At 38.0% G+C, this 15000-nt stretch overlaps 1 protein-coding gene across 4 annotated transcripts in view; it reads left to right on the plus strand.

Annotated features, from left to right (window-relative positions):
* The window catches only part of LOC106868339 (uncharacterized), a 176566-nt gene that overhangs the window by 75852 nt on the left and 85714 nt on the right, over window positions 1–15000 (plus strand). Inside the window, exon 2 of one of the 4 annotated variants that reach the window (XM_089365085.1) lies at window positions 12198–12230. The exons of the other annotated variants lie outside the window; for them this stretch is intronic. The gene's annotated coding sequence lies outside the window, so the exon portion shown is untranslated. The remainder of the gene's footprint in view (window positions 1–12197; window positions 12231–15000) is intronic. 4 annotated transcript variants of the gene reach the window in all.

Raw genomic sequence — 15000 nt, forward strand, 5'->3', positions numbered from 1 at the left:
GCTTTGCTAATTCAGTTTTTGTCCAATTTACAAAAGCTACTGAGTATCTAAGTAATGTTACTGCCCAAGTATTTACAGCCTTCATTAGATTCGGACTATTTAGCTTTGACTTCATTAGCTTCCTCATCCTTTTGATGTACTCCTCAATTTTCGTTTTCATTTCTGTAGTTAGTACCCTGTCAGATTCTAATACTCCTAGATACTTTTAACTCTCTTCTCTTTCCAATGATTTTAATGTCTGGCCATCTGGTAATTGTATGCCTTCGCGGTTGACTACCTGTCCCCTTCTCATGACTAATATTTTATATTATCTTTGCCAAATTCCATGCCTGTATCTTTGCTGAAGAGTCTTACAGTCTGTATATAGGAATCTATCTCTTTTTCAGATAGATTATTTAATACAGATCATCCATGTAGAGCATCCATCCATGCATGTATGTATGTATGTATGTATGTATGTATGTATGTATGTACGTACGCAAATCTTTGAGACTTAACGGTTTTACACATACACACACACGCTTGTATACATAGGTGCAAACATACATACATACACGTATGCAAGGATAGCTAATGTATACAAGTATGTACCTATGTTTGAACGTATGCATATTTATATATGCAATGTATAATATATTGAGAGAAAGAGGGATAGAAGGAGAGAAAGAGAGTGTAAGAGGGAGACACTTGGAAAAAGTGAGGCAAATAGAACGAGACTAAATATGGAAGTCTTGATGCTGGGTCGGTGAACTGGTCCAAACGATAGAGTGTTCAGGAAGATTACCATGCAGCATTTAGTTACATTTCATTACGTTATGAGTTCAAATTACCGCAGATCAATTTTATTTGTCATTCTTGCGGGAAGCAGTAAGTACCAGTCAAAATACTAGCGCCTATTACAATGTTCGACTATTTTCCAAGCCCGCTGACCACTGGTGCTTTGCCTATATTACAAATATTACAAATATTGGTTTTAAATTTTGGTACGAGACCAGCAATTTTGGGAGTGCTAGACGATTACATCGATCTCGGTGCTTCACTGATACTTATTTTATCGATCTCGAAGGATGAAAGGTAAAGTCAATCTCGGTGGAATTTTATCTCAGAACATGAAGATTGACGAAATACTACTGAGCATTTTGGTCGGTGTGATAACGATTCTGCTAGCACGCCGCCGTATTAGAAATCATAATATAGGTTTCAAATGTTGGCGCAATACCCGAAATTTTGGGGAAGGGGGCCTGTCAATTAGATCGAGCCCAGAACGCAACTGGTACTTAATTTATTGATCCCGAAACGATGAAAGGTAAAGTCGACCTCGGCGGAATTTGAACTCAAAATGTTGCGCAGATAAGCAATAATGTTGCGAATTGGAAAGGTTGTTAGTCCACCGGGCAGAATACGTCACGGTATTTGTTCTGCGATCTCAGTTCGCATACTGACGAAGTTAACTCTTCCTTTCATTCACGCGGGGTCCATTAAAAAAAGTATCAATCCAGAAGGCAGCGGATTGGCAAAACTATAAGAATATCAAACTGCATGTCTTTTTTAAACCCTCACCATAGCTTACATGGATGATGGACTTAATTTGTTCTCCAGTTCTGCATTATCACCTGCTTTCTTGGGCGCTTTTTGTGGAGTCCATTTTGTTATAAGCATCTGAACCAGGTCGTTGTTTTGTGGATATCTTCCTCCCTCGTTCATTCCCTCTCTCTAATCTCGGGGGTCCCGTAAAGCGTCATAGGTACTGTCTTCCCCATTGACTAAAAGATGAAAAAATAATAATTAACAAGCCAATTAGAAATAATTATACAATAATGAAAGCAAAACAAAGTTGGTCAATCAATAGTACTATTTTAATTATTTCTGTAAGTTTTTAGAATTAATTAATTCATTCATTTGCTCTACGACGAAGAAGAGGTGTAGATGGTGAAGTGAATAAGGTAGCAGATAATATAGCCGTGTGAGTTGGTGATTCACCTCCTGCAACCGACATTATCTTGTATCTATGACTTGGAACACTTAGCTTTCAAATGGGTACTGTGCCGTCTACCTAGCTGTAAATAAGTAACACTGACTAAATACAACCCACATTGTTGTTTTCTTAACCTCATGTCATCTCGATCATACAAATCAATGACCAAAAGTACTCCACCCGTTACCTACCCTCTTGTCATTTCTCACCAGACACTACACTTACAGTCGAACACATCCAATGTATCTTAAAAGAAAAAAATGAAAAAAAATGACAATAGCGTGTGGATTGAGAGTAATTATGCTGTTATTTCTACCAGAATCGTAGAAACGGGTGACTTAGAGACAAAATACCTTGTGTCTGGGTGGGAGAAACGGATGAGTGATTGACAAGTTGTGTTGCGAAATGTATCTTTTTCACTTTATGGGTTCAAATTATCCTGAATGTCAACTTCGCCTTTTATCCGTCTTCCAAGCTGGATAAGGTGCATACCAGTCAACAAAGCCTGCCTCGGGATTGCTGGCGCTCTGAGTATGAACGTTTTTTTCTCGGCTCTTCATGTATAACCAGAGAGAGAGAGAGAGAGAGAGAGAGAGAGAGAGAGAGAGAGAGAGAGAGAGAGAGAGAGAGAGAGAGAGAGAGATTATACCAAGTGGTGGTGGATCTCCGTTACTCGACGATGAGGATTCAGTTTGTTCAGTGAGCTGAATTATCTGTTCTTGAATTAATGCGTAGTAAGTGTTTGAACATTCCAGACACGTATATCTTTAATGTGATTTCCAGGCAGAATCAGTCTAACAAAGGTCTTTGAATTACAAATACAATCACCACCACCACAAGCTTCTACGTAGTTTCTGCCAACCTAATTTCCCTCAGCAGCCATGGGTGCACCTAAAGCAAAATTAAAATTCACTTGCCTTACATGTTGCGCAATAGAATCGTACTTGGGACATCATAGTTGCGAAGCGATCTTCTTGACCACCTCTATTAATGGCTAGTTGTTTATTTATCGAACCCGACCACAAAATGAATAAATAAAAACAAAGTTAGTCTCTGCAGGATTTTGAACTTAGAAATTAATACCCGTAAGGTAGGAAACCTGATTCTTAAACAATTCAGTCACTGGGATCATTTCATTAAGAATTAGGGTATACACAATCGTCTGCATTCTCCGCGACATTTTGTGGCTTGCTACCTTAGAAAGTCATTGAACTGGCAAAGAACTGGAAAATTTAATAAGTAGAAGGGAAACTATACGATCAGAATTTATTAATTTCTCAGAAATAATATAATGGTTTGATTTATAGTTCTCTCTCTTTCTCTCCGTCTCTCCGTCTGTCTCTCTGTCTCTCCTTCTCTCTTTCTCTCTCTCTCTCTCACACACACACGCACATTCACATACACACACACACATCCACATACACACACTCTCTCTCTATCTTTCGCTTTCTCTCCTTCCCTTCCCTCGTCCTTCCCTCTCTTCCCCCTCTCTTTGACTGGTTTGGTTCGATTTGGGCGAGGTCGGCTTTAATTTCTTTTCTTTTGCATAAAGACGGAGCGAAGATTATCGGATAACAAAAGATTGTATTTGTATTGAAGACTGCTACGGGGTGTCATGAAAAACACGTGAAATAAATAAATTAATAAGTAAATAAATAAATAACTAAGCAAAAATGCTCCGTAAGTTGTTCTCTTACTTTTTTTCTTACCGCCCTCTCGTGCTCACTCTGACAAACCTTCCCTGCATTCATACAGACTCATCATTTACATACCTAACTTCTAGATATTTAGCTAGTGGGGATTCGATTAGACTTGTGGACTATCCCTGTGCTAAGCATGTGTACACACACACACACACACATACATACACACATACATACACACACACACACACACACACACACACACACACACACACACACACGTATATATATATATATATATATATAAATATATATATATATATATATATATATATATATATATATAAACTGCTGATGACAAAAGTTATTTATTGTTGACTTGCAGAAGGTTGAAAAGCGAAGTCAACTTCTGCAACAGGATTTGAACTCAGTACATTATCTGTCTGTCTGTCTGTCTGTCTCTATATATTATATATATTCGCCCATGCAGAAGAAATTCAACCTTTTCTACACCACCTGATGAGATTATAAGTTCTTGGAAACAACGATTTTTAGTGGATGATTTGCAACAATCTAAGATAACAAATATATATATATATATAATAGTACTTTATGAAATAAAAGCTTATAACCGATCACTGCGCAATGACTAAAGAAAATAGTCTAATAATGGGGCATATAAGACCTCGGCGGAAAAAAAGTAGGGTTTCCACTTTATGTGGGACCCGAACCCTAACTCTTTGTTTTCGCGTTAAGTGTGCTAACCATTTACACCAATGTACAGCCATGTTTCTTTCCGTCGGATTTAAGAACTATAATTAGTTCGTAGTTTCAGAATTGTGAAAATCGACGCTGCTTAACAAAAGAAACCATCACAGTAAAAGCATATATATATATATAGTCGAATGAATAATAGCATACGATGGATAATTGCCAGCTCATTACAGCTGTTTCTTACGCATCTTTTTAAAAGAAGAATAATCCATTACTCCAGTACAAAAAAACCGTAATCATCAGACGAAACGTAATTTTACAAATAAAAGAATATCTCAAGAATACAGCAGGGACGTGGCTGAAGTTTATCAGAGCCAAATATGAAATGGGAGACTCAACTGCCAACTTTATTGGCCGTTGAGATTAAGAATATAGTTTGTGAAAGGGTGTAATGTGATATCTAAGGTTAACGACTCGAGTGAGATAGGAGTCAACTACACTGGTTCTTAGGTAGGCTGGACTGAGTTGTAGGTGATATTTTCTTATAGTAGGCTTAGAGCAGTGGGTAGCTGAGAGAGGAGCTAAGATAAATTAAGGATAAAACGAGAAAGAATAAAGAAAGCAAAAGTAAAGATTAAGAAAAATAAATGCATACAAGCCAATTAGGCATAGGGTCGGGGTTTAGGATTCGCTAGCTAAGACTAAAGGACAAAGGGAGGAGAGTGGAGATACACAGAATTTAGTGGTATTCTGTGGATATTGATTGAAAGTTGGGGAAGGGTGCGAAGACAATTGAATAATAACATCTAACTTGTAAGGAATTGTAGTGTTAAGCGCGAATGATTTACCGTACTAAGTGTAGTTTATCATACAACCCCCTCTTTCTTTAAACTCCTTAATGTTAAGTAGTACTCTAGTATTACTACCAGGTTTTTTCCTCTCCAGACTAGCATATCCTAATATTACAAGCGGTCTCCACTAACCCATATACATATTCATATCTAAATCAACACCTTACATCTTTCCACTTTGCCAGAAAAACCATTCGCGTTTAACACTACAATTCCTTAAAAGTTAAATCATTCGATTGCCTTTGTACCCTCATCCAACTTTCAACGAATATCCACAGAATACCCCTAAATTCTGTGTATCTCCACCCACTAGGCACTGTGTGTCTCCACCCGCTAGGCGCTAAATACTCGTAGAGTTCGTTTTCTCTGTGTACACAACTGGAATATCCTTTTTGATACATACCAACCATTGGCCGGAACCACAGGTTTATCCAACCCTGCCTGGTGCATATCTTGGATCTTTTTGGTTTGACGGGCAACATTTTTCATTAATGTTTTATGTAGTGTTTTTGGTACCGAAACACTTTCAAACTTCGTATACTTGTATATTTTGTATTATAGAACAGATAAAAAATTTTTGTATTTGAAGTTATTTCATGTAAAAAGTTGTCATATTTCGGTAATTTCAACCAATCACTGACGTCTATTGAGGTGAAAACAATTAATGCCATGGAATGTAAACAACGGTGTCATGGGATCTTTTCCCTTGAATAAAATGAGTGCCGTTGTTTGTCAACAACAACTACCCGTGTTACTCTTATTTATGACATCGTTCGTGCGTTTGTACTGGTTTTAGCTTTAGGGTATTAGGGTTAGGGTTTTAGGGTTAGGGTTCGGGTTTTAGAGTTAGGGTTAGTTTTAGGATTACAGTTAGGGTTATGATTTTTTTGCCATAACCTCACTCATAACCCTAACCCTAACCCTAAAACTCATAACCATAACCCTAACCCTAACCCCAACCCTAACCCTAAAACCCTAATCCTAACTCTAAAACCCGAACCCTAACCCTAAAACCCTAAACCCTTACTAGGGAATAATAATTAAACAGGGAATAACACTCTTGACACCGGAAAAAATTATTGTTTATAAAAAGAGCAGTAACTGTATTCAGCTGAATAGACGTCAGTGATTGGTTGAAATTACAGAAATACGACAACTTTAATATGAAATAACTTATTAAGAACTAATTTTTGTTAAGAAGGCTAAGAGAAAAAGATGTTTTATATGACACATTCTACCAGTATCCCAAGTTTGAAAGTGTTTCGTTAAGAAAACAAGTGTTGCCCGTCAAACCACAAGGATCCCATATCTTTTCAAGTACCTGATTCTATCTGAATCCTCATTTTACTACACACACACACACACACACACACACATTTAATACCTTGTTTCAGAAGTAACTCCTAATGTTTATCCTTTCACTCTATAGATTTATTTTGCAGCTCCAAATATTTCATACTTTGTAAAAACTTTTGTTGTGGTTAAGGTTTTCGGCAGACATTTTGGTACATGACTCACATGTATTTTTGTGAAATATGTGCCATGTTGCGTTACAGAGTTTAACACGAAGACACAGAAGTATGTGTATGTGCATGTATATGAATGTGTGTGTGTGTGTATGTGTGTGTGTGTGTGTGTGTGTGTGTGTGTGTGTGTGTGTGTGTGTGTGTGTATAGTTAGACACACACACAGACACATATACACATACATAAGATAATGAATGTTGTAAGATATATGGGATTATGAAGACTTGTTGAAACAAATGGTGATTTGCACGCATGCATGTAATGAAATTCAGAACACCTATCCTTAAACTGACGTGACTTTAAGAGAAGTCACACACACGTGTGTGTGTGTGTGTGTGTGTATGCGTACGTATGTACACACACACACACACACACACACACACACACACACACACACACACACACACACACACACACACACACACACACAGGTGTAACTTATTTTTATCTCAAACGTTCACACATTCATTCACTTCTATTAAAGGGCAGCGAGCAGGTAGAACCGTTAGCACGCCGGTCGAAAAGCTTAGCGGTATTTCGTCTGCACTTACGTTCTGAGTTCAAATTCCGCCGAGGTCGACTTTGCATTTTATCCTTTCGGGGTCGATTAAATAAGTACCAGTTACGCTCTGGAGTCGATGTAATCGACTTAATCCCTTCGCCTGTCCTTGTTTGTCGCCTCTATGTTTAGCCCCTTGTGGGCAATAAAGAAATATAAATACATATATATATTTATATATATATACGTAGACGGTTGAGGTCATCTTATACATACATACATGCGTACACACACACACACACATTCATGTGTGCTTCTGTCAATCTCGGTGTATATCTGTTTCTTCCTCTTTTATATCATAGGGAACTCCTGATATTGAAGCTAGAGTGTGCAATGTTAACAATGTAGATCATATAATCTTAATTGAAATAAGACACATGACATGTATGTAACCTCTCTTTAGCTACCTCCCATTGAAGATATGTAAGATCTCATTACTTATTTGTACTCACTTATCTATCTTAGGTATGTATTGCACACCTTATATCTATGTCAGGCCGACACACCCGTCCACACACCTACACAAACATTTATATATAAATATAAACATGTGTGTGTGTTTGTGCATAATTTTGTTTCTTTTACTTGTTTCAGTAATTTGACTGCGGCCATGCTGGAGCACTGCCTTTAGTCGAATCAAATCGACTCCAAGACTTATACTTTGTAAGCCTTGTACTTATTCTATCGGTCTCTTTTGCCGAACCGCTAAGTTACGTGGACCTAGACACATCCGCATCGGTTGTCAAGCAATGTTGGGCAGGGAGACAAACACAGATACACAACACACACACACACACACACACACACACACACACACACACACACACACACACATATATATACGACGGGCTTCTTTCAGTTTCCGTCTCCCAAATCCACTCACAAGGCTTTGGTCGGCTCGAGGCTATAGTAGAAGACACTTGCCCAAGGTGCCACGCAGTGGGACTGAACCCGGAACCATGTGGTTGGTAGGCAAGCTACTTACAACACAACCACTCCGTGTAGAAAGTACGGTCTTTGGCAGAAAAATATTCTGCCACAGGAGTCGAACTAGGCACGTACAGGTCACTATTCAACCGTTTTGTCAACTACATCAAACGTGCTTTGCCATCTTTGACGTCAGAAATAATATTTATCAAGTTTTGTGGAAATGTTAACATTATTTACTCCCTCTCGTATAATATGAAAATCATAGAATTTTGTAGCCTCTCAACTCCCAGCAGACAGGTCACACTAGAATTCTTCTAAGGTTATGAATTCGAGAAACAAAAATGTGATTGGTTGTTATAACTTTAACGTTTAAGTAGGGCCTAAGACTGAACTAGAAAAAGAACATATTCTACCTCGGGCATCTACCAATGCTTCTGTCATGTGGTTGTTGGGCGACCGTGAATTCAGTTAGACCAAGCGAATGACTGAACTGGATTCGACAATATTGGAGTAGTCTATCTGTATGTAGTTATGAGACGTTTTACCTGCCTGGCGTTGTTGATTCAGACATTTTGAGGTTTCTTTCGTTCTTCCCTCCCCCCATCTCTCTGCAATGTGTGGACAATTTCTCGTTGAGAGTTTAAGGAAAAGGAAAGTGCTTATGTCATCAATCGTGTTCAGTTGATAAACTGAAATCTCTCTGTCCCCTGCTTCTCTCAATCTTTCTATCTGTATGGGATTATTTCTGCACGTGCTCACGCACGTGCACGCGTTCGTGTGTGTTTCTGTGTGTGTATGTGTGTGTAGGGGTGCGTTTGTCTCTAGTGCTAAAACGCTCTATCAGTAAAACAAACTAAATGTCCAATCACCTGTACAAGTACCCGGGCATTCTAACAGCTGTGCACACTCTTCTCCCTCTCACCATATGCTTATTAGTTTTTCCTCCATTACTAGTACCAGTTGGACAGAGGTACTGCACACAGCCATGTATATAATTTTAACTATATAATAGTTTCTGGACAAAAGCTCCTTCACTCCTGTTCAATTCCTTCATACTGCGACTCTAAAGTATCCAAAATATTATGGTCTGTCAATGTTTTCCTCCTCCTCCTCCTCCTCCCCCTCCTCCTCCTCCTCCTCCTCCTCCTCCTCCTCCTCCTCCTCCTCCTCCTCCTCCTCCTCCTTATTATTATTATTATTATTATTATTATTATTATTATTCCTTCATAACACAGTATAGGTAAAAATGAACCTGAGTCTTTAATCATCTGTCAAGTTACAACAGGGACCTCAGACAGATAATACTTTCATTATGATGTGCGCTGTGCCCAATAAGGCTGCTTTTTGCATGGGATTTCCAGTTGCCTTTAAGAAGTCATGAAGTTTCAATGGGATTGAGCCCAACGCTCCGATCACCACTGGTATCGCTTTTACATTACCCTCTCGCATTCCATACAGTCTTGCCATTTCCGCTTTCAATTCGGAGTACTTGGTGATTTTTTCAACCTCTTTACTCACAACATTCGTCATTTGGTATGGCTACATCAATGATCTGACAGTATTTGTCTCTCTTATTCAATATGACAATATCCAGCGACGGTATTCGATTACACGATCCGTCTGAAAATCAAAGTCCCAGAGTATCGTTACTTTTCTATCCTCCCTCCTGCATAACTTTACTTGGTACATGCTCATACCAGTCCTCTGTTACTTCATATTGGTATTTACGGTATAAGAGCCAATAGAGATACACACACATTTTATCGTGGAGGCGTTTGTATCCTTTTCGTGCAAGGCTCTCACATCCCCTTACCAAGTGGTTCACATTTTCCACACTCTTTCCACACTCTTTCCACAGAGTCTGCATTTCTGGGTATCAGAAGTTTTATAGATGTTATACTTCACTGACTTGGTAGCGAGATGATCAGGCTTTCGATGATGCATTCTCATTTCAAGGTCTTCTTTTCTCTTCTCAGCTCTTTAGCTAAACTCTTCCTTGTCCGACATTTCATCTGCACTTACAACCATATCTTTCGCGGCATATTGCAGCAGCTCTTCACTATTTATCAAATACTCGGCAAGTATTCTCCTTTCACTTCTTATACAATGCTCTCTACTAATTAGTCCTCTGCCACCATTCTTTCTTTTCATATATAGTCTGTTTACATTTACTTTAGGGTTAGCGCCCCATGCAGTGTCATCAGCTTTCTCGTCCTTCCATCCAGTGTTGATAATTCATCCTTAGTCCATCTGGGGATGGACGTACTATATCTGACTACCGTAACTGCCCAGATATTCATTGCGGTAATCAAATCTTTGGCATTCAGGTTGGATTTCAACACCATCTTCACCCCTTTTTTGATACGCCTCGCTGACCTTGACTTCCATTTCTCTGTGTAGAATGTCATCCAGTTCCAAAATCCCTAAACATCTATTCGCACTGCCGTTGGGGTCACCCACGGTCTCTCCTGATAGTAACCGCAATCCTCTGCAGGCTGCTCTCTTCCCTCTTTTCATATTAAGTACTGAGCTTTTGGTAATTCCAAATTCCATACCGATGTCCCTACCACATTTCTGGACTGTTTTGGTTAAGGAATCTGTCTGTTTTTCAGATTTCCCAAACAACTTCAGGTCATCCATAAACAGAAGATGGTTCAATGGTAGGCCTTTCTTCCCACATCGGTAACTCATCTTAACTTTCTTAAGTGTCATTGTTATAGGTGTTTGTGCAATTACAAATAATAACGGAGAAAACGAGTCACCTTGGAAGATTCCCCTTTTAATATTAACTTCTCCAAGGAATACATTACTTGAGTACAATTTGGTTTTCCACTCTTTCATGCAATACATCAGAAAATTTATGATATTGTCGGCAACACCAAACATCTGTAAACATTCAACGTTCCAAGAACGAGGCATCATATCATATGCCTTCTTAAAGTCAATCCAAGCCATAGACATGTTTGTATGATGTTTTTTTACAATGCCTCAAAATTGTTTTATCGATGACCAGGTGATCCTTGGTACTCTGAGAACTCTTCCTACATTCTTTTTCTTCTCTTGGCAGTATTTCTTCCTGTGCCAGGAAAGTATGTCTTTGCCGCACATATTCCAGCGAGTATCTTCCAGATTATGCTTAGGTATACTATGGGACGGTAGTTTCTCATAATATTCCCCTTTCTTCTATCTTTCATTATAAGTGTTGTCCTTCTAGTCACCATCCACGCGGGAACTGTACCATTCAAGTGGGCTGTTAGTCTTTCATGCACCGCGTAGCATCTCTTCAGCCAAAAGCCATGAATCCCATCTGGTCCGGGGGCTTTCCAGTTAGGCACTTTACCCACTTGTTCTTTCACATCACCCGTGCTTATGACAATATTACTTTGTTTCTTTCCTACTTGTAATCCTGTTTTGATAGTTCCTATCCGCATTGCATCCCTTTTATGCACTACATTCTTTCCCCATAATCCGCTCCAGAACTCCTTGGCTTGATTTGCATCAGGAGCAACATTTTCCACATTGTATCCTTCTAACATTCGGAAGAATTGCTTCGGGTTATTTTTGAATAATCTTTTCTCCTCGAACTGCTTATTTCTGTTCACAAATCTTCTGATCTTCTGGCTTTTTGCCATGATCCTCTGTTTTAACTACTTTATTACTGCATCAAACCTGTTCTTCTGTATTTTATATTTCTTCTCTAATTTTTCTCGGTCTGTCTTTTCCCCATTTTCCAGTTTCCTCTTAACCATTGCTCAGTTTTTCCTAGATCTTGCTTTGCCCGCATTATGCTCCTTTCAAGGCGTCGTTTCCACCATGGTTATTTTGCTCCGCCATTTTCTGTTCTCTTATGTTGTAATTTCTCCTTAACAAGTAGTACAATAACCCGAAGAAGATTCCTTGTTTGTGTTCTGTCCTCCGTCTGGATGTATGGTATGACAGTATTCATCTTTTGTGTTACTTTATTTATCATACTCCTATTTACTCTTCTTATATTCATAGGGATTTTTTCCTTCTGGAGCATTCATCAAGTCGGTGAGTCGTCTTTGAATTTCAAGCAATTCATTATCTAGTTGGTTCATTTCCCCTGCATGTCCACCCACCACAGGAACTGTATAACGTTCCTGTTCCTCGTTATTATTATTATAATTATTATTATTATTATTATTATTATTATTATTATTATTATTATTATTATTATTATTATTATTATTATTATTATTATTATTATTATTATTATTATCATTATAATAATAATAATAATAATTATTATTATTATTATAATAATAATTATTATTATTATGATTATGATTATTATTATTATTAATCTGCTTATATATATATTTTTTATTTTTGACATTTTTTAATGAACAATACTATTTAGAAATATACGAAACATAAATGTATCAGTTTATTGTGTTCCTAAATATCTAAAAATGACTATTGCCTCAGTTTCAACGTACAAATCAAGTCATTTGTCAAACAAGTGCAACTATGAAACATGAAAATTAAAAAGAAGTTCTGTGAAATTAATTCTCAATCTCTTGAAATTATATACTCCTTTCTTTTACTAACAACTGACGCTAGTCGTTCGTTCGTTCGTTCGTTCGTTCGTTCGTTCGTTCGTTCGTTCGTTCGTTCGTTCGTTCGTTCGTTCGTTCCTTCCTTCCTTCCCTTCTTTCTTTCTTTCTTTCTTTCTTTCTTTCTTTCTTTCTTTCTTTCTTTCTTTCTTTCTTTCTGTCTGTCTGTTTGTCTGTCTGTCCGTTTTCTTTCCTCTATCTCTCAAACTTATAGACGAATTTCAGTTCATTAAACTTTTGGTGTGCATGTGTGTGTATGTGTGTTTGTGCGGCATCTAGTATATCTCTGATTTATTAAAATGTCCCGTTTTAAAAGCCATATGAAATCTATATTATACCATGTTGTATAATTAATGGCATTTTAGCTGCTTGCCTCTCTTTCTTGCTGGGATTTTCTTTTATGTGCTTATTCGTCTCTCATAATATTTGTAAACAACTAATAAACTGAAGATTTTTGTTTTGTACAATAAAACAAAGTCAATTTCATTAACTTCAATCTCCAGCCAATAACCAATCGTATTGATTGATGTTAGTTTTAAACAAGCAAAAGCATAACATTCCGCTATATGTGCATGTATTATAGTGTTGTTTTCGTACGACGATCGGGTTGCAGCCTATAAATTTACGATTTCAGAATGACTTACGATTTTAATAGTGGTAGTGGTAATGGTGATGGTGTTAGTGTTGATAGTGATGGTAGTGTTAGTGATGGCGGTCATGAAACGGATGAATCAAGACCACAAAATGAGTGCTTCTAGCATGACTTCAGGGAAATGTCGAACACAAGATGATATTCAACAATGACCAACGAGTCAGTGACGAAGCCTGTTAGAGGTCGTTCAGCATGCTTGAAAGAGCAAAGCAGTCAAATTCTCTTAAATCATAACTTACTATCTTGTTTGAAGGACACATTTGACGGTATAGTTCCAGATATTATAAAATGGCGCGATGATTACTGTTGGAATGAGCTATAATTCTTCATGTCTTACCTACCTCTTTGCTGCGAGAAAGAGATTATTGAAAGTAAAATGCCCTGTCCTCGGACATAACATAATATTAAGACACGGATTAGGAATGTGAACGATGTAGAGACATTCTTGTATTTCTCGAAGGCCTTTGTGGTATAAAAGTGTTTCTGATAACTCGCAGCCGATAAAATAAAGAGCCAGGTGCAAAATGATTCCTTCCAAAAAGTGCTGTCACTTTGGGGTAATGCAACGGCAGTGAATAGTCAGTTTTCCCCATATGCATGTGAGTACATGTGTATACATGAGTACGAGTACGTGTCAGTGTACGTGCATGTGTGTTTGTGCATGTATGTCTGTACATGTGTGTCTTCAGTGTGTGCCTTTGTGTGTGTGTCTTTGTGAGGTACGTATGTGTGTATGTACATAAATGTATATAAACAGCTTATACGATTCTAGCTATATGCAGGTGTTTTAGTTTCAATACAAGATGTCAAAGGAACTACTTATATCAAAGTAGACCACATCGTACCTCACCACACTCCCTTAAACACTAGTAGCAAACAAATACAGCCTTCACAGTCGCTCCCAGTGCAAGGTCACCACACTATCACCGAAACGAAAGCACATCTTTAACATTTCTCAGATCGCATCACAGTGACAGATGTTTGTTCTTAGGGTTAGAAATGCTTTCTGACCCTGTTAATTACTAAGCCTCTAACAAGCTCAGTTGACACCCACAAGAGAGCCCGGGTCTCTATATCAACAATAGCCACCGGTAATGACATTAGGCTACATTCAAAGAAGAGCCACTCGACAAATTAGCATAGAGTCGCTCAGAATCACACTCCAGATTCTTACTTACACTCGTGCTGTTTCCACTTCCTCTGTCATTTCTACAACAACTATAATGGTCTCTCTTCCAAGTGAATGATTAGTTTTGTTGTCACACTTTGACTCATTCGCTTCTCCGGCCTTCTTCACACATATTGTGTTCAACACTCTTCGTATACACATATATACAAACACACACACTCACAAACACATACACTCAAATACACATATGCACATACACGCACACGTGCTCACATTCACACAAAAAGCACATACACGCATGCACTCACATGCTTCATTTACCTTCAGTTGTCTTATTGAGGGAGTTTATGTTAACGAATTAGAAATAGCAAACAACTTACCCTGAAACTTCATCCTTCTCCAGAACATTGAAATTACTTGGTATTAATTAACTTGATAATTAAT

The sequence above is a fragment of the Octopus bimaculoides genome, chromosome Z (genome assembly GCF_046866305.1).
Source record: "Octopus bimaculoides isolate indiv1 chromosome Z, ASM4686630v1, whole genome shotgun sequence".
Taxonomy (NCBI): domain Eukaryota; kingdom Metazoa; phylum Mollusca; class Cephalopoda; order Octopoda; family Octopodidae; genus Octopus; species Octopus bimaculoides.